Source organism: Populus alba, chromosome 11, assembly GCF_005239225.2.
Source record: "Populus alba chromosome 11, ASM523922v2, whole genome shotgun sequence".
Lineage (NCBI taxonomy): Eukaryota > Viridiplantae > Streptophyta > Magnoliopsida > Malpighiales > Salicaceae > Populus > Populus alba.
The window spans coordinates 14,928,586-14,955,130 of NC_133294.1; the positions used below are offsets into that span (position 1 = coordinate 14,928,586).

The 26,545-nt window shown below is 35.8% G+C and overlaps 1 pseudogene; it reads left to right on the plus strand.

Annotated features, from left to right (window-relative positions):
- The first annotated feature begins 9,190 nt into the window (after positions 1-9,190).
- LOC118039587 (MLO-like protein 14) lies at positions 9,191-25,776 on the plus strand (annotated as a pseudogene).
- Positions 25,777-26,545: the final 769 nt, after the last annotated feature.

Genomic DNA, 26,545 nt, shown 5'->3' on the forward strand with positions numbered 1-26,545 from the left:
GAGGAGTATTGTTTTAATCCATATAGAGCTCGCTCCAACTTGCATACAACTCCAGTTCCTGAAGTTATGATGTAAAACCTGGTGGGGATATCCATATAAAACTTCTTCTTCAAGGTCACCATGGAGGAAGGCATTCTTCACATCAAGTTGGAGTAGCGGCCAGTCTAGATTTGCTGCAAAGGGATAGTAAAACTCTAATAGTATTTTAGTTTAGCAACTGGTGAGAAGGTCTCAACATAATCTATTTACCATATGTTTGTGTGAATCCTTTTCGCTACTAGCCTTGCTTTATACCGGTCAATTGATCCATCTGCCTTGTATTTAATTGAGAACACCCATTTGCACCCTACTGTTTTTTTTTCCTTCATGTTGCAGTATCAGTTTCCATGTATTATTTTTCTATAGGGCTTCCATCTCTTCTTGTATGGCTTGTGCCCATTTAGAGTCGGCCAAGGCATCTGCTATATTATCTGGAGTATGACAAGAGGATAATACCTCTGTGAAACTCTGAATTGGATTGGGTAGGTGCTGTGTGCTTACATAATTGGCAATGGGAAATTTGGATCGCCTTTCTTCAGTATCAGGGGAGTACTTGTTTTGCGGCTTTCCTCTATTGTGTCTGAAAGGTAACACATACTCTACGGGAGTTTTCAAGTCAGAAGTATATAGGGGAACAGTGGAAGAGCTTACCTCAAGGTTGTTCTTAGTAGGAGATTCAGGTACTGCAGAGAGAGGGGTTAGTTGGCTTTCTTGATTCACAAGCTCTCCATTAAGTTGGTTTTCATGTATTCCTTCAACGTCATTTTCAGCCTCCTCAAGTTCTCTTTCGTCAACTTGTGCTGGACTGTCACCACTGGATGTAGTTGTAGGATTTGTTGAATTATCAATGGTGCTAACAGTGGCTGGCGCTGTTAAGTACCAACTCAGTTCATTCAGTTCTTCCTTTCTACACTCCCCCTGAAGAGCTGAATTGGGGACCGTAGGAGAATAGAAATGTTCAAACTCAATAAATGTAGCATCCATGGTGATATAAAGTCTCTTGTTAATGGGATCAAAGCATTTGTAGCCCTTCTTAGTTGGTCCATAACCCAGACATTTAACAGCACATGATCAAGTTTGGAGCGTTGGTTTTTATGGATATGAACAAAAACCACACAGCCAAACACACGTGGTGGGAGCATCAACACGATGGGTAGTTGCAACATGAGAGGAGAGCACTTGCAGGGGAGTTTTGAAGTGCAAGACTTTAGGGCATTCTGTTGAGTAAGTATACCGCAGCACTTACTGCATCATCCCAGTGGTGAGTTGGGACATTTGTGCCGAGAAGAAGGGCACGAGTTGTTTCCAAGATGTGGTGATTTTTTCGTTCAACAACACCATTCTGTTGAGGAGTCTGGGCACATGAGGTTTCATGGAGGAGACCTTGCTGTTGGAAGAACGCTTTTGAATCGCTGGTTGACAAACTCCCCTCCATTATCTGACCGAAGCACTTGTATTTTGGCTGAAAAATTGATTCTGAATCATGGTGTGAAATGCTTGGAATATTGGGAACACCTCCTCCTTTGTCTTCATCAGGTAAAGCCAAAGTCATTCAGGTTGAGTCATCAACAAATATAACAAACCAACGATAACCCGTTACAGTCGTTCGTGGGGAAGGTCCCTAGACATCAGAGTGTATAAGAGCAAACAAAATATTGCTTTTATTCAAACTTGCATAGTAAGAGTTTTTTATGGCTCTTAGCCAGAATACAAGTCTTACAATTAAAATCAACATCCTTTGATTGTAAAAATAAGTTCGGAAATAGGTGTCTTAGATATCCGAATGATGGGTGCCCAAAGACGACGATGCCATAACCATATTTCTCGTTCCTTGCTACTGAGTTGATGGTGTACATGATTTGCTTTCCCATGGTTGAAATCATCTAGGTAGTATAACCCCCTCTCTTAGTACCACGCCCAATAATCTCCTTGCTAAGAACATCCTGAAGAAAACAAACATTAGAGTATATTAATACCATACAATTGAGTTCTTCTGTTACTTGGCTCACAGACATTAATTTGTTAGATAATGAAGGAACGAGAAGAGTGTGGGACAAAGTGAGTGAGGGTGATAGTGACACGGTTCCAGCTCCCATGACTGGATACGCAACTCCATTTGCATTTGCAATACAAGTCCTTTGTGGTTGAGTTGTGTGTGAGAAGTCCGCAGGATCAAATGTCATATGGTCCGTAGCTCCAGAGTCGATAATCCACTCACTTTCATCCTAATGGCTTAGAACTATAGAAACTTTGTCCACAGTTACCTGTTGCTTAGAAGTGGAGGAGTCTGCCATAGGGATGAGTGAGAGTTGAGGTTCTGTTGTGACTGTTGTGGCTCTACCAGTGCCTTCATCAGGTAATGTGTTACCTTTTTTCCTCCTAGCTTGTAGTTCATACCACCATTCAGGGTACCCATACAACTTAAAGCATGTCTCTCGAGTGTGTTTGGTGTTTCCACAGTGTGTACATTTCCCTCCATCAAAAGGACCCTTCAGTTTAGAGGATAGGTTATGCTTTCCCATTACCAACGTTGGTGGTTGGCCAAACCTTGAGCCTTTGATGGCCATAACAGCACCACTAGTTGCAGTCTCTGCCCCTGCTGTCATCATTGCCTATCGAGTATCCTCTCTCCTTACGTGAGCATAGGCCTGCTCAATTGTAGGAAACGGTTTCAGTTGTAGAATGTCACTACGAATGTTGTCAAGTCGATCATCCAATCCGTCCAAGAAAATATAAACTCTTTCCTTCTGTATCAGAGAGTTATATTTTTGAATGTCTGTTGCACATTCCATGGGATTGGGGTGTCGAAAGTCTATCTCCCGCCATATCCCTTGTAAATCATTGTAATATTTTTCGATTGATCCTCCTCTCTGCCGCATTCGAGTTACCCTGCATCGAAGTTCATAAACCTGTGATGTGTCAGTTCCATCAAAATATGTAGTTACAATGGCGTCCCACACCTGATTTGCTGTTGGGAAGCGGATGAAGTTTGCAACCAATGATTGGTCCATTGAATTAATCAACCACCCTTTCACCATTTAGTTTTCAGTGCGCCATTTACGGAATGTTGGGTCTGCTTCTAAGGGTTGAGGGAAGTCTCCATTAATATACCCTAGTTTGTCTTTGGCTGAGATGTTCATCTCTACCACCTGGGACCATAAAGCATAGTTGGATCCATCCAACTTAATGCCTGTTGGTGCTGCAAAAGAGTCATTGATAATTGGCTGTGAAGTAGCCTGGGCTTTTGTCAAAGCCTCCATCATCTTCGTCATGAAGTTGTCAAGCATGGAGTCTGTTATGGGATTTTATGGCTGAATCAATTTAGTGGAAAATTCAGCCATAAGGTCGAAGTCGTTGGGTTAATTCTTTGTTTAGGTTATAGAAATCCCTAGACTATGCTCTGATACCATGTCAGATTTTCTGGAGAAGCAGATTAACTTAACTTTATTAATTGACTCAAGGTCTATATATAGAGATACAGGGAAAGGAGTTAAGAGATGTGTTTTAACTAAACTACTTTTACATAACAACCTCTTCTAGGTTGAAGCCTAAAAACTAGGGAGTTGATATATACGACTATAACTAGGATGTTGATACAACTGGTGTTTTATTTCCTTATAACTTCTAATGGCTCACGCTAACAGGAAGTATTCGAGATCGAATATTCATTGACACCAAAGTTAGGAATATTATGGATAGCATCATAACAAGGCTTGTCATTGTTCAACAGAGTATTTGAATGAGAATATAATTCATTGTATTCTTCTCAGCGTGAGGAGGCCATATATACATAGTTACGTCCTATAGAAAAGGAAACAAACTATTCTAAGGAAACAAACTAAATATTCCTAAATTGAATATTACTATACAGGGTTGTTGATCACTGCCATATTTCTAGGACTAATTGCAGAAACTAGAATCTGTCTAATATATTACACCTCACATACAGCTCATGCAGACACTCCCCCTCAAGTTGGAGCATAGATATCTATCATGCTCAACTTGTCGATTATACCATGAAACACTCTTCCTGCAACTGCTTTTGTGAGTATATCGGCTAATTGACTTTCAGAATGAACAAATGAAAACTGTATGATCTTGTGATCAAGCTTCTCCTTGATGAAATGTCGATCAACTTCTACGTGTTTGGTGCGATCGTGTTGTACAGGATTTTGTGCAATTTCAATTGTTGATTTATTGTCACAATAAAGAGTCATAGTTTGTTTATACTCAATTCCTAACTCCTTTAAGACGCCTCTGATCCATAACAGTTCACAAATACCATGAGACATACCACGAAACTCAGCTTCTGCACTCGACCTTGCCACAACCTTTTGTTTCTTGCTCCGCCAGGTTACAAGGTTACCTTCAACAAAAGTAAAGTACCCCGATGCGGATCTTCTATCAGTTTGATCCCCTGCCCAATCAGAGTCTGTGTAACCCTCAATGTTTGAATCATCATGTTTTGAGAACAACAGTCCTTTTCCTGGAGCATTTTTCAAGTATCGTAAGATCCGATATACTGCATTCATATGTTCCTCACTTGGCACATGCATGAATTGGCTTACCACACTCACGGCATAAGCTAAATCTGGCCTTGTGTGTGACAAATATATTAACCTTCCAACTAACCTTTGATAGCGACTTCTGTCTGTTGGAGTTTGATCTGGAAAGATTCCAAGCTTGTGATTCATCTCTATAGGTGTTTCTGCTGGTCTACATGCAAGCATTCCAGTTTCAGTTAAGAGATCCAACACATATTTCCGTTGTGAAAGGAAGATTCCACGTTTTGATCTAGCAACCTCGATTTCCAAAAAATATTTGAGTTGTCCGAGATCTTTCATTTCGAATTTAGTAGCCAAGTACTCCTGTAATGCTTTTATTTCGCCTGAGTCATCTCCTGTCACAACCATATCATCAACATACACGATTAAAGCTGTTACCTTCCCTTCTTTGTGTTTGATAAACAAAGTGTGGTCTGAGTTACTTTGTTTATATCCAAATGCCTTCATTGTAGAAGAAAATCTCCCAAACCAAGCTCTTGGTGACTGTTTTAACCCGTATAGTGACCTTTTTAATCTACATACTTCAGGTCTGCATGAGGAACTATATTTAACTCCAGGTGGTAAGTCCATGTAAATCTCTTCCTCTAAGTCTCCATTGAGAAACGCATTCTTTACGTCAAATTGTTGTAGAGGCCAATCCCGATTAGCTGCTATGGATATAAGGATGCGAATTGTGTTGATCTTGGCTACTGGCGCAAAAGTTTCTTGGTAATCCAAACCAAACTTTTGTGTATATCCTTTTGCAACTAATCTTGCTTTATATCTATCAATACTGCCATCTGCTTTCAGTTTTACCGTGAACACCCATTTGCATCCAATTGTTCTCTTTCCCTCTGGTAACAAGGCAAGTTCCCAAGTAGCATTTTTCTGTAGGGCCTCCATTTCCTCATTCATTGCCTTTTTCCATTTTGGATCAGCTAATGCATCCTGCACATTACTAGGAATAGACACAGTGGATAGTTGATTAACAGTAAATGCATACGATCTAGACAATCTATGGGAAGACACATGGTTGCTAATGGGGTATTTGATCTTGGCTTTCGGATCAGGTTCATAGTGTTTCTTGGGAATTCCCTTGTTTGGTCTTTGTGAATACTTGGGAGTAGTACATGTAACAGAATCATGTATTTCATTAGACTCATCAATACTGGGATTCGAAGTTACCTGAGGAACATTCTGGGTTGATTCTTCAGGTGATGGTGTAGACATAGGCAACTCTGGAGGTATTGATGATTCAGCTATATCAGGTGCATCTACGGGCCTTTCAAGTATCTCCAACACATTATTATCATTTCCAGGGATATTCTCAAAAACTTGCTGACCACCTGTCTCAAGCCATGTGTTTGCGTCTTCTAATTCTATAAATTCATTTCCTCCTGTACCACTTTGTAAACCATTCTCTTCAGTATCAGTCCCCCCTGAAGAGAAGGGGCAGAGATATGCCTAGAGTAATAAGGTTCTGTTTCACGAAACGAGGCATCCAAAGTGACATGAAGTTTTTTTTGTGTGAGGATCATAGCACCTATATCCTTTTTGAAATTCAGAATATCCAACAAACACACATCGTGTAGCACATGGATTAAGTTTAGTTCTCAGGTTCTTTGGAATGTGAACAAAGATAGTACAACCAAAGACCCGTGGTTCAAGATTTGGAAAGTGAGGAAGGGAAAAAAAGGATTGCATTTTTTGCTGAGGGGTCTAAAAGGCTGTGACGCTGGAAGGGGTGCGATTAATGATATAAGTAGCAGACTTCACAGCCTCTCCCCAATAAAACCGAGGCATATTCATGCCAAAAAGAGAAGCACGAACCACTTCTAGTAACTGCCGATTTTTTTGTTCGGCTAATCCATTTTGCTTTGGAGTATAGGTGCAAGAGGTTTGATGACGGATACCAAGATGCCTCAGAAATTTTGTAAAGCTTGTATTGACATATTCTGTACCATTATCAGACTGTAGAACACGTATCTGTGTTTGGTATTGGGTGCGAACCATATTATGAAATTCCTGAAATGCTTGAAAGACATCACTCTTGTTGGTAAGCAAAGACACCCATGTCATTCTTGTACATTCATCAATAAAGGTGACAAAGTAACGGGCTGTAGACAAAGAAGGAATTTTTGTAGGACCCCAGACATCAGAGTGAATAACTGCAAACGGGATAGAACTTTTATTTAAACTTGGTAAATATGGAATACGATGGCTCTTGGCCAAGTCACAAGTATCACAGTGGAACGTGGAATCGTTCACAGTAGAAAAAAAAATGTGGTTTTAGTTTCCTCAGATAACCAAAAGAGAGGTGTCCTAGTCTTCGATGCCACAACCATATGGTTTCTTGTACTGTTTCTTTGCTACTGGTTTGATTTGCCTGACTGAATTTCATCCCTCCCTTTTCTGTCAACTCCAGGTAGTAGAGATTGCCTCGTTTAACACCATAACCAAGAATCTTCCAAGTCAGAATGTCCTAAAAAACACAAAACAAGGGCCAAAAAGTTACAGTGCAATTGAGGGTGGAGGTGATTTGGCCAACGGATAGCAGATTATATGCTAGGGATGGAACAACCAGGACTGTATCTAAAGTGAGATTATTAGACAATGTGACATATCCTTCTCCACTAATGGGAGAGGTACTGCCATTTGCGGTGGAGATAACAGACTTAGAAGAAGGGAAAAAAGATTGTAATTGATGTAAGTTTTTAATCATATGATCGGATGCACCTGTATCAATAATCCAAGTGTTATTCTTAGAAGTTGTAGAGGATATAGAAGCCTTACTAACATCTCCTGGTTGAGCAACATTTGCTGTTGGTGGTGATTGATCAACCTGGGTTGAGGTCACCATAGCTTTTCCTGTAACCTTCTTTCGGGGTTTCTTTGTGAAGTCCCACCATTCAGGATAGCCAATAATTTCATAGCATCGTTGTTTAGAATGACCTGTTTCACCACAATGAGAACATATAAATCCGCTAGATTTACCAGAGGGTTGATTGTTACGAGTCTTGGAAGAGCCCAAAAATGGTCCTTGTCTGTGGGGATTAGTCAACATAGCTGAGGTTTCAGAGATGTGACGAGAGCCTCCCATTGTTTGCTTCTGTTGGTGTTCTCTCCTGACATACGCATATGAACTTTCCAAATCAAGTTTTGGGTCTTTTCGTAAAATTTCACCACGGACCTGATCAAATTCTGAATCAAGTCCACTTAGAAAGATATGAACTCAAAGTCGAGCCATTGCAGAGTGCAGTTGGACCACCCCTTCAACCGTTCCTTCTTGAGAGATAGTCCTGTGATCAATTTCTTGAAAAATGGCAACAAGTTCATTATAGTAGGTTGATAATGATCGTCCATTTTGCATAATATGAAAAGACCTTTGATTTAATTCGAAAATGCAGGTTTCATCAGATCCATCGTAGAAGGTTTTTGATACAGCCTCCCATATGTCCTTGACTGTGGGGAGACGAATAAAACGTTGCATCAAAGAAGGACTCATTGAGTCAATAAGCCAGCTTTTGACTTTGTGATTTTCAGTGATCCACGTTCCAAGATTTGAATCTCCAGGTGTTGGTTTCTTCGTTTCTCCAGTGAGATAACCAGCTTTGTTCCGAGCTCCAATACACATCTCCATTAGTTGGGACCATAATGAGTAGTTGGTCTCATCCAATGTAATACCAGCAGGAAACGCAGAGTTGTCCTGATGGACAATGATCTGTGGTGCTGGTGTGGGAATGGATTCGATTGATTCGTCTGTAGTGATGGCCATCAGATGCACAATAGATTTGTGTTGGTGATATTCAAACTTCAGAAAGAAAGAAAAAAAAGGAAAAAGAAAAAAAACAGTATCAAATTTGTTGCTCTGATACCATGTTCAACAGAGTATTTGAATGAGAATATAATTCATTGTATTCTTCTCAGCATGAGGAGGCCATATATACATAGTTACGTCCTATAGAAAAGGAAACAAACTATTCTATGGAAACAAACTAAATATTCCTAAATTGAATATTACTATACAGGGTTGTTGATCACTGCCAGATTTCTAGGACTAATTGCAGAAACTAGAATCTGTCTAATATATTACACCTCACATACAGCTCATGTAGACAGTCATACTACACCCAATTGCATCTGGTCCTAGCTAACACCAGACCTAGCATGCCCAGGGCATGGCATGCTACCAAGTCCAGCGTGGCTAGGCTCGACATACTACTAAGCCCCCACTTGAGACATGTTCATTCCCGAGAAAAGGTTATAATGGGTTTTTAAACCCATTAAAAATAGATTTACCAAGGAATAGATATTTAATGTATAAAACAAGATCCACCATGCATTTGGTTCTTGTATTTAGAGTAATACAGTATTTTCTAGTCGAACTTGTTATGTCTTTTCCCAGGACCCGGGAGAGGAAATTATGTTGACCGTAAAAACCAACGTCTTCCTGAACTGCAGTTGATCAATTACAAGATACTAGATTTGACTCATGAAACAAGAGAACCATAATCTCGTTATCACCATGACCAACTGTCTAACATTGTAATTGCTTCACCAGATTCATAGTTGGAGAGCATGGGAGGATTTGGCTCGTATGGACTGCCATGGTGTACCAACAGGTAAAGCCTTGGACAGGAAAGTGGTTTTGAATAGATTTAAAAGTTTAAACAGTAACAAGTGTTGCCCAATTCTTTTTGCCTATGTCAGCTCTATACCTGATGGCTGATTTAGAATATAACCACTCAATCTCCCTCTTCTGTATACACTATTTAGCTTGCCCTTATACATGTAAGTCTAGGTGCTAGAACTTTAAAAGAGATTGAATTTCATTGTTTGCATTCGAATGAAGATGCTTCGGAAAAAATAGGAACTCGCAATAAGTTTCTGTTGTTTTTTCTTTTCTTCCTCTCTTGGCATTATTTTTCAAGGGATACCTTCACCTTCCAATCATTTCAATTGAGAATGTTTATTCTTAGAAATATTGTTGTATCACAGAAATCATCACGACTTAATAATTTTTTATTCTGTAGCAGAAAACAATAGAGAGAAGACATTGCGAAGGCAAACAACCTTCGCAAGACATCATACATCAAGCCCTTCGGTCAAGAACAGTTTTCTTATCTGGGTGGTAGGTACAAAACTCTCTTTCTTGCTCTTTAATGGTTTCCACGTTGTAATCCATGCTTGCTTGTTATTACCTCCAATTCTGCAATAGAATCAGAGCCTTCCCATCTGGCCTTGTTTTTGTGTTGGTCATCATTTGATGTGTTTTATCAACTTGCAGACATGTTTCTTTCGGCAATTTGGACCTTCAGTGGCTCGCACAGACTACCTCACTCTTCGCAAGGGCTTCATCATGGTATGCTCTGCTGTTATCTGTTAGCCCATACTTGAAGTAAATTTTTATTTCTCAAATAGCATTTACAACATTGCAAGGGGCACAGAGGAAGTTCTACTTTCCAACTAGCATCTAGGATTTACTATCAATGCAATATGACACTCTCCTCCAGGAAAAAGAGAGGAGCAGAGGTGTTCTCATCCCAGAATCAACCGAGGAATTCAATGGTATTGTACTAGGGTTTAAGAAAGAAGTAGAAAATGAAGCATATGTCAGAGAATAATATAAATTATTTCTTGAATCTCATCTAAAAGCTTAAGCTATTGGGTTAAATTGGTTCTTTGACATGGTATCAGAGCCTTAATAACTAAGCGGTTACGAGTTCAAATCTCACCATCCCTATTTATTTGATAAAAATTACGCACAAGGTAATATGAGCTTGTGCAAGTTTCAAGCTCAAAGGGCTTTCACATGAAAGGGTGTATTAGAGAATAATATAAATCATGTCTTGAGACCTCACCTAACAGCTTAAGCTATTGGGTTGAGATAGTTTTTTGATAGTATATATATATAGAGACAATGTGAGCGTCTTTGCTGATATACTGTTGGTAGTATCAGTGATGCTTTATTGACTTCAATTCCTCTTGGTTTTTTCTTATTAATGGCAGAATCACAACCTCTCATTGAAATATGATTTTCACAGCTACATGATTCGCTCCATGGAAGAGGAATTCCAGAGAGTTGTTGGTGTGAGGTAACGTCGTCTATGTACTTTGAATGTTTCTTGCATTTTCAGGCCATTCATCTGCTTGGTTTGAGCAAGGAGAAGATGGACCAGCTAAATGCCTGTGTGTTCAATGCCTTGCAGTGTTCCACTGTGGGGATTTGTTGTTGCAGTCATGCTGTTTAATGTGAAAGGTATGGCTATGAGAGTGAAAAATAATGCTATCAATTGCTTTGTTTTGCACTTGCCATTGGGTAACAATATACGAATTTCGGTGAGTATTAACAAAACATTAATTAACGAAACACTAAAATTTATGGCTAATTCGCCGTAGCCACTCATATATCAAAAATTATTCATCAGTGTTTTGTTTTGTTTTTTTATTTAATATTTTCTTTTAATTTAACATTTTAGTAAATTTTTTTTTTATGGCTGATCCTAAAGAAGAACATATGATGATTGCTAAGAGGGTACTAAGATATCTAAAAGGAACTTTAGATTTCAGAGTCTACTACAAAAGGAGCACAAATACAAATCTGCTGGGATACACAGACAACCACTATATAGGAGATGAGAATGACAGAAGTCTGCTGGGATACACAGACAGCGACTATGCGCGAGATGTAGATGATAGAAAAAGCACTTCAGGCTATATTTTTCTTCTAAGTGGAGCAGCAATATGTTGGAGTTCAAGGAAGCAAGGAATTGTCACTCTATCATCCATAGAAGCTGAATATGTTGCTGCCACTGCATGTGCATGTCATGAGGTTTGGCTTAGAGGAATTCTGCAAGAGCTAGGCGTCAAAAACTATGAGTGCGTCAATATCATGTGTGATAATAGTTCAACCATTAAGTTGTCAAAGAATATATTAAAATAATATTTTTTTAATTTTTTAAAAATTATTTTTAATATCAGCACATCAAAATAATCTAAAAAATATAAAATATTAAATTTAATAAAATAATCAAGTTTTTGAAAAACACAATTTCAAACCAGTTTCCAAAGAGACCCACACTCTTCAATTACTTATCTCTCCTCCCTCGCTTTAAGCCCGTTACTTGAAATATCAATATGGGTAAGATTGAAAAGTAGATAAACCAATTTCCAATATATTTTTTCTTTAAAACCCAATAATCCAAACTAGACCTAGACCCAATAAAGCTCGAAATTGCAGGATTGCTTGAATGGAAAGAACAAAACGTAAAGGACAACCAAACGAAAGCGCTAACAGCAGAGGGGCTGCTACTTCCAGGGCCCAGCGCTTTGCGAGGTAGGCTAAGCTAGAGAAGATCCATCCGCTCTGACGCAGGCCCTTCAGCTAGTTTGCCCGTTGATTTGGACATCTCAACAAGAGACTTGCATATTTGAGAGTATTATTATTATTATTATTTTTTAAAATATTTTTTATTTAAATATTAATAATATTTTTTTATTTTTTTAAAAATTATTTTTAAAATTAACATATCATAATAATTTAAAAATATAAACCATATACTAATTCAAAGCAAAAAAATAATAAAAATTCAAAATTTTTTTAAAAAATACTTTTGATCAAACGTACTGCCAAACATGACAACATGCACTCTAACAAACTATTATTCATGAAAAATTAAAAAAAAAAGATTTTACAAATTCCATTTTAAAATAAAAGAGACTGATATGGTGTAATCTTCGGAGGCTACAATGCATGTTCCTTCTGCTCAGGGTGCCATGCTATCTAACACCTCCATATGCATTTTTATAGTATTCTGGTCGACCGAGGGAGGAGATACATTAAACATTTATTCTTTTTTTTTTTTCCAAATTTAATTAGTGGGAGGGATGCCAAGAGAAAAAAAAATAAAAAAATAATTTAATTTACTATTTTTTGTGTGTTTAAAAACATTTTTTTAAAAAATATCTATTTGTTTTTGTGTTTAAAAACATTTTTTTAAAAAATTATTTATTTTGTTTTTTTCTTTGTTTAAAATTAAATTTTTTTAGTGTTTTTAAATTATTTTGATGTGCTGACGTCAAAAATATTTTTTTTTAAAATTATTTTTAATATATTTTTAAGTAAAAAACATTTTAAAAAATAATTATTATTATACTCGAGACACGCTTAAAAACTTGAACCGTGCCATCAGCAATGAATGATAACAGTAGAAGGTGAAAGTCTCATATACGGTTTTACAGAGAGCGGTAATAAGAATGATTTATTTGTTAATTTATTTATTATTACCTTTTAAAAGCCAAATTCTGCCTTATGTAGAATTGTCAAAATATAATTAATAATTTCTAGATTTAAAATCACTGTTTATATTATATACTTGATATTGATTATAATTTACAAGAACATTTTATAATTTTAATAAGAAGGGGAAGGGTTATGAATTTACCCGCTGTGAAAGATTATATTGCTCGACAAACTTTAAATCATGTCAGGGACAAGAACGTTCTAGTGCATTGCGTTGTAGGTTGTTGCTGGCTTTCAATTTCACATGGTTAGCATTTTTTCAACAAATTACTTGTTAGAAAATGAGTGAAGGCCTAACACTTGAAGAAAGTGGTAAAAAAGAATACAATAATGAATTCCTTTTTAAAAAGTGCTTTATTTATAAGATAGGCATACGTACTTCTGTTTGAAAATGACATGAGCACCAATCTTTTGATGCCTGAATAGAATGTGGAATGGCGTAAAAGACTGTCATTTTCACTTTGATTTTGTCACTGGATAGTATCCTCCGGTCACCCAACCTGAGACCTTCGAGACCAAGATCAAGACGGCCAATAGATTTAGCTTCTCCCTCGCATCTTTTTCCTCTTTGTATGGAAACTCTTGTCCGTTTTGATTTTTTCTTTTTAATTATAAGTGTTCGAATAAACTTACATGCATCTCAATTAATTCCTTAAAAAATTAAAATTAATGATTATATTTATATTTTTATACTAAAATAACGTTGTTTTGATTTATATTTTTAGGGATTAACTCGGACGACTTGGTGACCCGGTCAAAACCCGATGATCTAGTTAAAATCCGGAATCCAAACCTTAGACAGGCCGGCAGGCCGGGTTTAAAATCTAGGGCTAAAACAATCAAATTTCCATTAGGGATATGGAGGAGGAGGGTATCAAGGTCCTGACTCGTGAATCACAATGGTGGAAACTTGGGGCTCAGTCCATACTGATGGTGGCTAGATAAGCATTAAAGGTCTCCGTAGATAACTATGAACGCCAAAAAAGAGTTTTGTTCAAGCAATCATTGAATTTGGATGGAGAAGTTTTGATGATTTTTTTTTAATATTAAAATAATAATATATTTCACTCATGATGAACTAGGATCACGTATTAAATATATTTTCTAGTCATGGATCCCGCTTATTCTAATTATTTTATGTTATTTTTTATTTAATTATATGCTAATAAAGATAGATAGACAATCTAAAAAATTAAAATAATAATATATTTGACTCATGATAAACTAGGATTTGATTGAATTTTTTAACCTAAGCCAAAATGCCTTGAATCTTCTGTAATTGTCAATTGGCAGTTTCTGCTTTTTTCTTTTTCAATGTGGACAGTTTTTGCTTCTGCTTTTCTCTCTGCCTCTTTTCCTTTGCTATCTCGTCACTTGTCAAATCCAAGGGGCGAAAACAACAAATTAACAAGCTCCATTTGCGCGCACTACATAAAGAAGGGAACTAGCTTTTCATAAAGACCGTTTCTTTTTTATCCAGACAGAAAGGTAAAGGGATCAACTGTGATTCACGAGTGGCGGGTTTCTGGTGTTTTCTCTAGACATATATACGGGTAAAGGAAGGGACTTCGAGTTATGTATGTTTTTGTAGAGAATTTAAAAATGGTTCCAGCATTAATATCATTCAATTTCTACTCTTTTATATATATATATATAATATATATATATATATATATATATATATATAAAAAGAAGATCATAACCTCATTTTTATTAAATTAGCAAGTACTCTTTTGTACAACTCTTAATAATATAGTTTTTAATTTTTTTCGATGACTTTTTTATGCATACCTATTTTATTATTGTGTTTTTCACTGATTTTTTTTTTAAAATAAAATTGTTAGAACTAACCTATGTATTTGTCGGGCTAGCTCATATAAATCGTTTTAATATTAAAAAACAACAATATTAAAACATTGTCTTCTTGATATAATTTTAAAAGTCAAATAAGGTGTTTAATATTTTGATCAAAAAACGTTTTGATTCACTTAGTTAACTAAATCATATAAAAGTCAACTTATCTAATTTAGTATAAAACCCGGGCTGGGAAATGACTCAACTCAATAAGTCTTCAATTTTAATTGTCATATAAAAGTCAATTTACTTAGTTTAGTATAAAACCCGGGCTAAGGAATGACTCAACTCAATGAGTCTCCAGTTTTAATTGAAGTTCATTAAAATATAAGTAGTGCCTACACATACTTTTTTTTTTTTTTTTTATGATTGAAATTAATTTTTGATCTGATTCAAAGTGAAGAGCAATTAAGTTAATTGATGTGGATAAGAGTGAAGAACAACAAGATTTGTTATAAGTAAAAACTCTTAAAGACTAATGCTGTGTTTGTTTCTAGGAAAACCAATTCCCGGAATCCATTTTCCTTAGTTTCCCATGTTTGGCACCAATATGGAAAACAAGTCAACGGAAACTTAATTCCGGTCAAAACTAAAAACGGAGCCTTAGCAGAGGAAAGTGTTTTCCTTTTGATAAACAAAGAAAAACACTTTCCTTTCTTTCTCATTACACACAGAAGCACGCGTGCTGATTAGAAACAAACGTTCCTTCATTTCTAAAAAAAAAAACAGAAGCAGAGAGGAGACAAACGACCGAGAGAAGAAGAAGCAGAGGGCAGGAAAGCAAAAGGTCGAAGCTGATGATGATGCTAGTTCTCCCCAATGATTTTGGTTCTGGGTCCTTCTTCTTTTCTGATATCTTTCTGTTTTCTTGCCTTTTTGTTGCTGCCTCCGGTTCTGGGTTCTTTGTGCGCTTTTTTTTTCTATTGCTGGGGTCTTTCTCTGATTTTTTTTTTGTTTCGTTTCTGGTGTTTTGCTTGCGTCCCGTCTGGGTTTATTTCTCTGTTGTGCTTGCGTCCCGTCTGGGTTTTTTCTGGTTTTTTGGGTTGATTTTCCTCCGTCTCTCCCCCTCTCCTTTTTTCTGGGTTTTCTTCTTCCTTTTATAGCCAAGCTAACCCTCTCCTCCGTCCTATCTTTGCAGGACTGTCTTTGGAATTCACGAACGAGTTTATCGGCAAAAGACTTGGTCCAAGATCAGATTTGTTGCAGATTATCAGCTCCCCTGATGAATCGGAAGCTCTCCTGTTGAATCGGGAGGGAGAAGAACGCACGGTTGTTCCTTAGCAGCGGTGTCGTTTTGGCTGGAAAACGGGAGTTTTCAATTTGACCCTTGAACTTTGGAAATTCTGCAATTGGACCCCTAAGCAAATAAAAATTTCTTTTAATTTTGCCCTTTTTTGGATACATTTCAATTAAGTCCCTGAATTTATTTAATTAATTAAATCAAAGTTTAATTAAGTTCACAAACTTATTAATTCTTCAATTTCTGATCAATTTATTCTCAAATCTGATAATTTTATCCCTGAAGTTTGAATTTGTGTTATTTTAACTCTATTCTCAAATATATTTTTAATCATTGATTTTGTATTTTTTATTCAAAAAATTGGGTTATAACACTGTTAATAAGGGGAATTGATAGAATCAAATATGAAAACGTTGATTGATTTTGCTGCCACAAAATAAAAAAAACTATGGAGATTGAAGCATAATAGTTATATTTTATAAAATAAGCTATATATGAATATAGCATATAATAATAAAAAAAATTCATTATTATACTTTTTAGATTTTATTTTTTTATTGTAAGTGATTAAATATTTTATATATATTAGATAAACCTGAAAAAAAATTAATTTATTAATAAATTATTTTCCAGTTCATTTTCCATAACACAAACAAACACTGGAAAGTGTTTTCCAGTTCATTTTCCATAACACTGCTAAACATCGGAAAATACTTTCCCGGAATTCACTTTCCCCGAAATTCACTTTCCAAAAGGAAACAACTTTCCTGCAAACAAACGGAGCCTAAGAATAAAAGAACTATTAGAAGACTCCTCAAAATATTTAATTTTATCGATCCATGTTTTACTTGCCAAAATGCTTTTACAATTTTTTATATAGAAAAAAACTAGAAAATCCTATTAATATTAAATATGAAAACTAAACTAGAAATCTATTCCCTTCAAATAAAAAAATAGCCAGAAAACATAATAATACATAATAAAAAATTTTAAAAATAATTAACTAAAAAATATCTTTTTTTTTTGAAAAAGCTCATGCATCATTTTTCCATGTTGAAAGGAAGTTATCCTAAAGTTCAAACTTTAGTAAAAAACCATACTCCACCACAAACATCCTTTTGTGTTATATCTTAATAAGGATCTTTAACACCTTTATGTGAGTCATTTCATCGTGAGTCCTACCATTAGGATTTTTAATAATAGCAATTGACATAGAAGAAAACAACACATTAGTTCCTATATATCTTTTTTTCTTAGAGGAAACCTCCTTCTCATCTACTACATGAGTAGATCCTATTACACGACCTTTTACATTTATGGTTATTCAACAACACAAAGCAACTAATCATAAGTATTTACTAGGCTCTGATATCAACAAATGTGTAGCTATGATACCAACTATTACAAAAGAAAATAACACAAGAAAAACAACAAGCACAAGCAATGAGTTTTGTGCTTGAGTTGTGCATATAAAACAAGTTTTTTATGAACCAAAGATATTTTAATACTTAAGTTAGTATTTAAACTTTTTTCTTAAGTGATAAGAAGATAAAAATTCAAGAAGATAAATTGAGCGTAGAGAAGAAATGTGTGTTTTCTGTGAGTGTTTTTTTTTACAGTGTTGTTTAAATGAAGTATCTCCTGTTTATTTTAAAAGTTAAAGGATTTATAACCTTGAAAAATATATAGAAAAATACATATGAAAAAAAATTATTATTCATGAATAGTATCATATGTAATATTATTCATGAATAATAATAAATAGTAATCCAAGGTGAGCTCAAGTAGTTTGATCAAACTGAGTCTCGGAGCTTGGTTGTGTCTCAGCCAAGAGAAAAGGAGGAAGGAGAGAGAGAGAGAGAGAGAGCTCGGTTGGGTTCCAAACTTTTTTTTTGTTTGTATTATCATATTTATATACATGATTACACGAGGAGCAGGGTGATGGAGTTAAGTTTGTGTTTCTTTTTTTGGTGGTTTTGATTTCTAGGAAGCGAATATGGTTGCTTGTTGTCGTTGTTAGTTTAAAATTAAGACAGGGGCTTCAGGGGTGTTAAGATTTAAAGACAAAAGTTTGCGTGTCCGTACGTGCAGGATTGCTTCGAATTGGAGAAGATACTAAAGAAATGAGATCCTTGGCCTTAACTCCAACATGGTCACTTGCAACTGTGTTGACAATCCTTGTGGTTGTTTCACTGATTGTGGAGCGCTCAATTCACAGACTATGTAGTGTAAGTGACATCTTCTTTCTACTGTCTATTATTTTTTCTTGTGTTCTTGCCTTGTTCTCCTGATGTTGCATTTTATCATTGTTATGATTTGTGAGGTACTACACAGTATTTGTACAGAATTTGATTGTTTTTCCTTCCTTTCACTCTATTACTTAAAGTTCAAGGTACACAACGGATTTTCTTAATATTTTATTTATTTATTTGATCCCTTTGAAACTTGGGTATATATGGATATATCATGTTGATGGAAGGTTTTGCAAGCAGTAAGGCACTTTGCTTGGCTATTGATATCTGCCACTACTTCTTTTCTGATGTTCTTAGGAATTTGAGTTTCTAAATAGCTTTTACTGACTTTTTGAGGGCTTTTAGTTGATACCTCTAGCTTTCTGTTTGGTTCTTGGTCACGATTGTAGGCTGAAATCTCATTGATTATTACATAAAATGGTTTAGATGTGAAAATTAGATTTTGGAAGCCTGTTATGGAAGCACCAGCTTCGTTAACTTTGTTTCAGCAGGCTTATGATAAAATTTCACATGTTTGCTTTAGGAGAACTCTATATTGACAGATGAATTGAAACAGAATCTATCAGATTATTTTTGTTTGCATTTTCTTTTCTGGGATGCCAGTGTTGGTTTCAATAGCTTTGGCGTCTAATCTGAGATTTGATTCTTTGTTCATTTGTTTTTCAGTGGTTGCGGGAAACCGATCGGAAACCTTTGCTTGTAGCGGTGGAGAAGATGAAAGAAGGTATTTTCCAAGTTCAAAAAACATCAGATGCTGCAGAAAGTTCATCTAGTTCTTTTGCTTACAAGTAATTTTTAATTAATCCCCTTCCTTTCATATTTCTTTTCACTAATTTTCATTAACAAGTATCATTTTGTACTTGTCTTCAGAGTTGATGCTGCTTGGATTCATATCACTTCTTTTAACAGCTAACTCAAGCACCATAGCCAATATTTGCATTCCATCAAAGTTCTATGAAGGTAATTTTGCTTCTTGCACGGGACCAGAGACTGATGAGGAAATTAAACAAAATTCTTCCGAGGGACGTAAACTAGTGATGCTTTCTGTTCTTCCTCATCCACTTCGAAGAATGTTGAATGGCTTGGATGCGAATACCTGCGAAAAGGCATGTCATTCATCTATAGAAAACATTGTTGAGGATGTTGCAATATTGAATTTTCAAAGCAGCGAGTTGATAACCTTGCTTTATTATGGCATTCGTTTTCTCAATGACAAATATTCGATTCTGAAAACTGTTTGACGTGCAGGGATATGAGCCATTCCTGTCATATCAAGATCTCGAGCGGTTGCATCGCTTCATTTTCGTCATGGCAATCACGCACATTTCTTACAGTTGCTTAACAATGCTGCTGGCGATTGTGAAGGTTATGCATTTTGAGCTGTTGCTTTTCTTAATGGTGAAGTGGTTTTAGGAATGGTTAAGTTCATATGCTTAATAATCACACAACATAATGGAAGGGAAATGATGATGTACCAAAAATCCAACTATTCTAGGAATAGTACACTTGAGTTGAACAATCGGTTAATTAATTAATTTGTTCAAGCAATGTCCTCCATTTTTTCTAGAGAAGGTAGTTGATAGCTTACACTTAATCCATGGTAGGTCAAGATTGTTCGTGGCTAGTATATGCAAAAGGTTCCCCTTTAGTTTAGGTGGAGACTTTTTGATGCTTAAATAAATTTTGTTTAGAGAGAGAAAATACAAGAATATTCTAAAGATAGATGTTCTGAAAATATATATACAGTAAATAATAAAGATTGTGAACTTTTATTCTGAAGGTCTCATGGTGTATTTATAATCCATGAGTCTTGTCCTATTGTAAAAAAAAAGGTATGTTGGCATATTAAAGTTTAAGATGTCAAATGTAGCTAAGCCTATAAAGACTGAGTTCTTCCTTGAGATTAGACCCAAGAGAAGATAATCATTCCCTTGGACATGCCAAGAGAGGATGACCATTCCTCTAGGTGTGCCAAGGGAGGATGATCATTTCCTTGGGTGTGCCTAGGAAGGATGATTGTTATCTTAGACATGATTAACTGTAAAGTCTAAGTGTCTTGAGTCTGACATCTTTTCCAAACCCACGTTACCTTGAGCATATGACTGATTGTTAAGTTTAAGTGCCTGGACTTGGTTGACAGCCAAGTCCAACTGCTTCGGACTTTGTGAAATGTCATTCGAAGTGTTCTAGGTTTGACATGTTTGTCAAACCCATATTACTTTAGGCTTAACTAACTGTCAAGTCCAAGGTTTAGACTTAACGGAATGCTATGTTCAAGTGCTTTGGGTCTGATATGTTTTTCAAATTCATGTTACCTTAAACTTGATTAATTGCCAAACTTTAAAAACTTCTGGGTTTGGCTAGCATCATACACAACGTTTCTGGGGCTTGTCACACTACACCTAATTGCGTCTGGGTCTGGCGCCGGGGCATGACACGCTACCAAGCCCTATCATGGCTGAGCTCGGTAGTACACTGTTAAACCCCTACGTGAGACATGTTCATTCCAGAGAAAGGTTATAAGGGGTTTTTAAACCCATTAAAAATAGATTTATCAGGGAATAGATATATCATGTATAAAACAAGATCCACCATGCATTTGGTTCTTGTATTTAGAGTAATACAGTATTTTCTAGTCGAACTTGTTATGTCTTTTCCCAGGACCCGGGAGAGGAAATTATGTTGTCCGTAAAAACCAACGTCTTCCTGAACTGCAGTTGATCAAATACAAGATACTAGATTTGACTCATGAAACAAGAGAACCATAATCTCGTTATCACCATGACCAACTGTCTAACATTGTAATTGCTTCACCAGATTCATAGTTGGAGAGCATGGGAGGATTTGGCTCGTAAGGACTGCCATGGTGTATCAACAGGTAAAGCCTTAGACAGGAAAGTGGTTTTGAATAGATTTAAAAGTTTAAACAGTAACAAGTGTTGCCCAATTCTTTTTGCCTATGTCAGCTCTATACCTTATGGCTGATTTAGAATATAACCACTCAATCTCCCTCTTCTGTATACACTATTTAGCTTGCCCTTATACATGTAAGTCTAGGTGCTAGAACTTTAAAAGAGATTGAATTTCATTGTTTGCATTCGAATGAAGATGCTTGGGAAAAAATAGGAACTCGCAATAAGTTTCTGTTGTTTTTTCTTTTCTTCCTCTCTTGGCATTATTTTTCAAGGGATACCTTCACCTTCCAATCATTTCAATTGAGAATGTTTATTCTTAGAAATATTGTTGTATCACAGAAATCATCACGACTTAATAATTTTTTATTCTGTAGCAGAAAACAATAGAGAGAAGACATTGCGAAGGCAAACAACCTTCGCAAGACATCATACATCAAGCCCTTCGGTCAAGAACAGTTTTCTTATCTGGGTGGTAGGCACAAAACTCTCTTTCTTGCTCTTTAATGGTTTCCATGTTGTAATCCATGCTTGCTTGTTATTACCTCCAATTCTGCAATAGAATCAGAGCCTTCTCATCTGGCCTTGTTTTTGTGTTGGTCATCATTTGATGTGTTTTATCAACTTGCAGACATGTTTCTTTCGGCAATTTGGACCTTCAGTGGCTCGCACAGACTACCTCACTCTTCGCAAGGGCTTCATCATGGTATGCTCTGCTGTTATCTGTTAGCCCATACTTGAAATAGCATTTACAACATTGCAAGGGGCACAGAGGAAGTTCTACTTTTCAACTAGCATTTAGGATTTACTATCAATGCAATATGACACTCTCCTCCAGGAAAAAGAGAGGAGCAGGGGTGTTATTATCCCAGAATCTGTCAAAAAACCTATTCAACCCAATAGCTTAAGCTGTTAGGTGAAATCTCAAAAACTAATTTATATTATTTTTTAACACACCCCTCAAGTGAAAGTTCTTTGGGCTTGAAACTTGCACATGTCCACATTACCTTGTGTTTAATTTTTATCAAATAAATAGGGATGGTGAGATTCGAACTCGTGACCACTTGGTCATCAAGGCTCTGATACTATATCAAAGAATCTATTTTAACTTAATAGTTTAAATTATTAAGTAAGGTTCTAAAAAATAATTTATATTATTCTCTAACAGAATCAACTGAGGAATTCAATGGTATTGTACTTGGTTTAAGAAAGAAGAAGAAAATGAAGTATATATATACAGAGACAACGTGAGCGTCTTTGCTGATATACTGTTGGTAGTATCAGTGATGCTTTATTGACATCCATTCCTCTTGGTTTTTTCTTATTCGTGGCAGAATCACAAACTCTCATTGAAATATGATTTTCACAGCTACATGATTCGCTCCACGGAAGAAGAATTCCAGAGAATTGTTGGTGTGAGGTAACGTCTTAATTCTATGTACTTTGAATGTTTCTTGCATTTTCAGACCATTCATCGGCTTGGATTGAGCCAGGAGAAGATGGACCAGCTAAATGCCTGTGTGTTCAATGCCTTGCAGTGGTCCACTGTGGGGATTTGTTGTTGCATTCATGCTGTTTAATGTGAAAGGTATGGCTATGAGAGTGAAAAATAATGCTATGAATTGCTTTGTTTTGCACTTGCCATTGGGTAACAATATACGAATTTCGGTGAGTATTATAAAAACATTAACTAACGAAACACTAAAATTTATGGCTAATTCGCCGTAGCCACTCATAAAAAATTATTCATCAGTGTTTTGTTTTGTTTTTTTTTATTTAATATTTTTTTTTAATTTAACACTTTAATGATTTTTTTTTAAATTCATCCTTTTTATTTTGGGAATTATGTTTTGTAATTTTTTTTTTAAATTTCTTTGTATTATGTTATATACTAGTTATATGATTTAATTTTTTTTTATTTTAATCTTTAATATTGGATCTGTTGGAATTGAGACTTTATAATTTTTTTTTTCAATTTTCTTTTAATAAATTTATTATGATCTCATAATTCAAGTAACGGGTTTAACAAATTAACTCGGGTTGACTTCAATTATTTTTTTTCTTATCGCTTAATTGATTTTTTTTCGATTTCATCCTTCAATATTGGGTTAATTAGAAATTAGATTCTGTAATTGTTTTTTTATTTTTTTCTATGAGATTATTTCGATTTAATGACTCGGGTTATAAGTTTGGTAAGTTGATCTGTGGTAACTTTATTTATTGTTTTTAATTGGATTTTGTTATTTTTTTCGATTTACTTTCCATATATGTTATATCAATATTTAAAAATATATTATTCAATATATATTATATTTTGAGTTTATAATTAAATTTCTTATTATCATAAAACAATTATCAACACTTAGATAATTTTTTTTACATTAAATTTTTTTTAATCAAACCCGCAACATAAAATGTATGAATGATCTAGTGTTTGTCTAGTGTATGATCGGGTTATCCTAAGTCTTAATCTTACTGATTTATGGTTTGTTCGTTTTGGAAACTTTCTACAGGATCTAATCTCTATTTCTGGATATCCGTCGTTCCAATCACTGTAAGTGCTGCAGGTTCTTTTGAGTTTCACTTTCATCAATCACTTGTATGCTGCAAAAGGAATTTTCCTCGGTAGAAACAAAAAGTATGCAGTGAGAAACAGACATCTGGAAGGACAACAGATTACACGTAACGAATTTTTGTATTGCTAAAGTGATTGCACTGGGCATCTCTGATATTTCATGTCATGGGCAGCTTGTTGTTCTAGTCGGTGCAAAGCTACAACATGTTATGCGACCTTGACATTAGAGACTGCTGGCCTGACTACTGGACACTCTGTAGAAGGGAAGATGAGGCCTCGAGATGATCTTTTCTGGTTCAAGAAGCCAGAACTGTATCTCTCATTGATCCATTTTATCCTGTTCCAGGTAAGCAATGCTCACTGTGATCAGTTGCTCAAGTTAAAATGGTAACATATACCGTCCTTTCAGTTCCTTCTTTCCTAGAAAATGGTTCTATGGTGTTGTGCCAAAGTAGCATAGCTGACATCTCATTCTTTTCTTTCTCTGAAATGTGATTGCAGAATGCATTTGAATTGGCTTCATTCTTTTGGTTTTGGGTATCTCCTCTACCTGACTTGATTATTATTCACTGGGCTGCGAGAGTTCACTTTTGTCCTTTCCTTCTTGACATCAACCAAGCTCAAATTTATTATAATTTCTGTGATTGTATGAGCAAAAACCTCACTTTTTCCTGGGTTGATTCAATGTTTACGAAAAGAATGATTGATAATCACTGACCAGAAGAATCAGAAATGAGGAGATACAAAGCTTTTTCTTTTCCGTGACGAGGTGTTGAATCTGTACGTTGAAAACTGATCTGTCTTTTGTTGATTAATTTACAGTGGCAATTTGGGTACAGATCCTGCTTTATTAGGAACCATTTACAGGTGTACATACGACTTGTGTTGGGGTATGCATACATCTGAGATAGTTGAGACTTTCTTGAGGATTCATCAGCTTTTACAGCTACTGCATCATTGTTTTATCTTGTAGGTTTGCTGGGCAGTTCCTTTGCAGCTACAGCACCTTGCCACTATATGCACTTGTTACTCAGGTATCATATTGCCACTATATGCACTTTTCATCAAGGAAAAAAACATGCCAATTCATATTATATGCAAGAAAATACTAATGCATAATCTACCAGTCAACAAATATCATGAACAAGACATTAGAAGCACATAATCTACCACAATCTAGCTAGTTTTAACTTGTATCAGATGCAGATACACCACAGCTTCCATGTAAATTATTTCTAACGTCAAAATTGTTGAAACTAATAAATCTTGACAGCGTGATTTGTCGGCTAACAAACCTCAAGTTTTTTCCTTCAGATTATCTTCTCAACCTTTTTCTTTATGGGAGCGATGCTGTGGTGCTTTATCACAATCCATCACCAAGAAAGGGTTTTGGAACAAACTTAATATATATATTTTTAGACATGAGAATAAGTCAAGATGTCGAGTCCTTTAAATTGCCATCAATTCTTTATGGCATTTTAAGAATTGAAATCATCTTTATCCACTTGTGAGTAGAACAAGCCTCCCTCTTCCCAACTAGTAACATGAAATGCTCGAGCAGGTTTTCATTAATGGGTTAAGTTGGTAGTATTATACCACTTGTTTTTTGTTCAATCATTTTCTGGTCATTATTAGCATCACGTACTGTTCCCTCCCTTTTCCCAGATGGGAACAAACTATAAGGCGGCATTATTTCCTCCAAGAATAAGGGAGACAATATTCCATGGGTGGTGGAAAGCAGCAACTAGCGGGAAGAGAAGGCATGCAATTTTCACAGATGATTCTACCATGCACAGAGACACAAGCACATTAATGTCAGAGGAAGACAATCATCATTTGCTTGATATTCCTGAGAATGATGCAGATCCAGTCACTCAAGTCGAGTTGCAGCCAGCTTCTTTTATTTTCAGTTCGTCCTACCACAGTTTGCCAATGAAACTTCAAGCGGGGTAGCTACTCCTTTCCCTTCGACACTCAGCTTCTGTTTCTTCATCAGAAACATCAAATTTTCACGTGGAAGATCTTCCTAGATCATCTTCTATGCCAGTTAGAAGGTAGTAAATTGGACTTATTTCTGCCAGGAATGTAGGCTTTGCAGGGATCTTGTTAAAGAACAAGGGAAAAGAAATACACATAAGTACTTCGGTTGTTATATATTTCCTTCTATATATGTTTCCTTTTTGTTTTTTGTTTTTTTTTTTTTTTATCTCATTTCTAACGCAGTCATGAATCGTCATTTAACTTTTTAGGAGATGACTATCTTTTTATTAATACTCTCTATTATTAAAAATAAAAAGCAAATAGAAAATGCAAGAGTTTTTTTAACACACACACGCACACACACGCACACTTCTTAATCTTTTTTTTTTTTTTAATTTCCTGAAGAAGATAAAAGAAGATTGTTATATGATTTTTTTTTTTGTATGGGTTAAATTGATGTGTTTGTTGCCAGGCTGATTCTACTTCACCTAGTATCTTTCTTATTCTCTATTGATAGCATGCAATGGTCAGCTAAAGGGATACTCGTTTAGCTCTGTTTTTATTTTCATCTTTTTTGGAAGTACTTTTTGATTGAGATCTGAGAGCAAATATTCGAAGCATTTGAGGAAAGAAACTGAACCTAGTCTCGAACTAAATTTCAACTTTGTTTAAGAAAAACAGATACTGTTGTGCTCAATTATTGGTTTCTGCACTGTTCGTGACGATGCAGCTTTTTAGTTACCCCTTGTTCATGGACTCCATGGCTCCATGCTTGCAATGGATTTGTGAGCCTCACGTGGACTCCATGGCTCTATGGCTGCAAATGATGGTTCCGTGAAGATTCGTG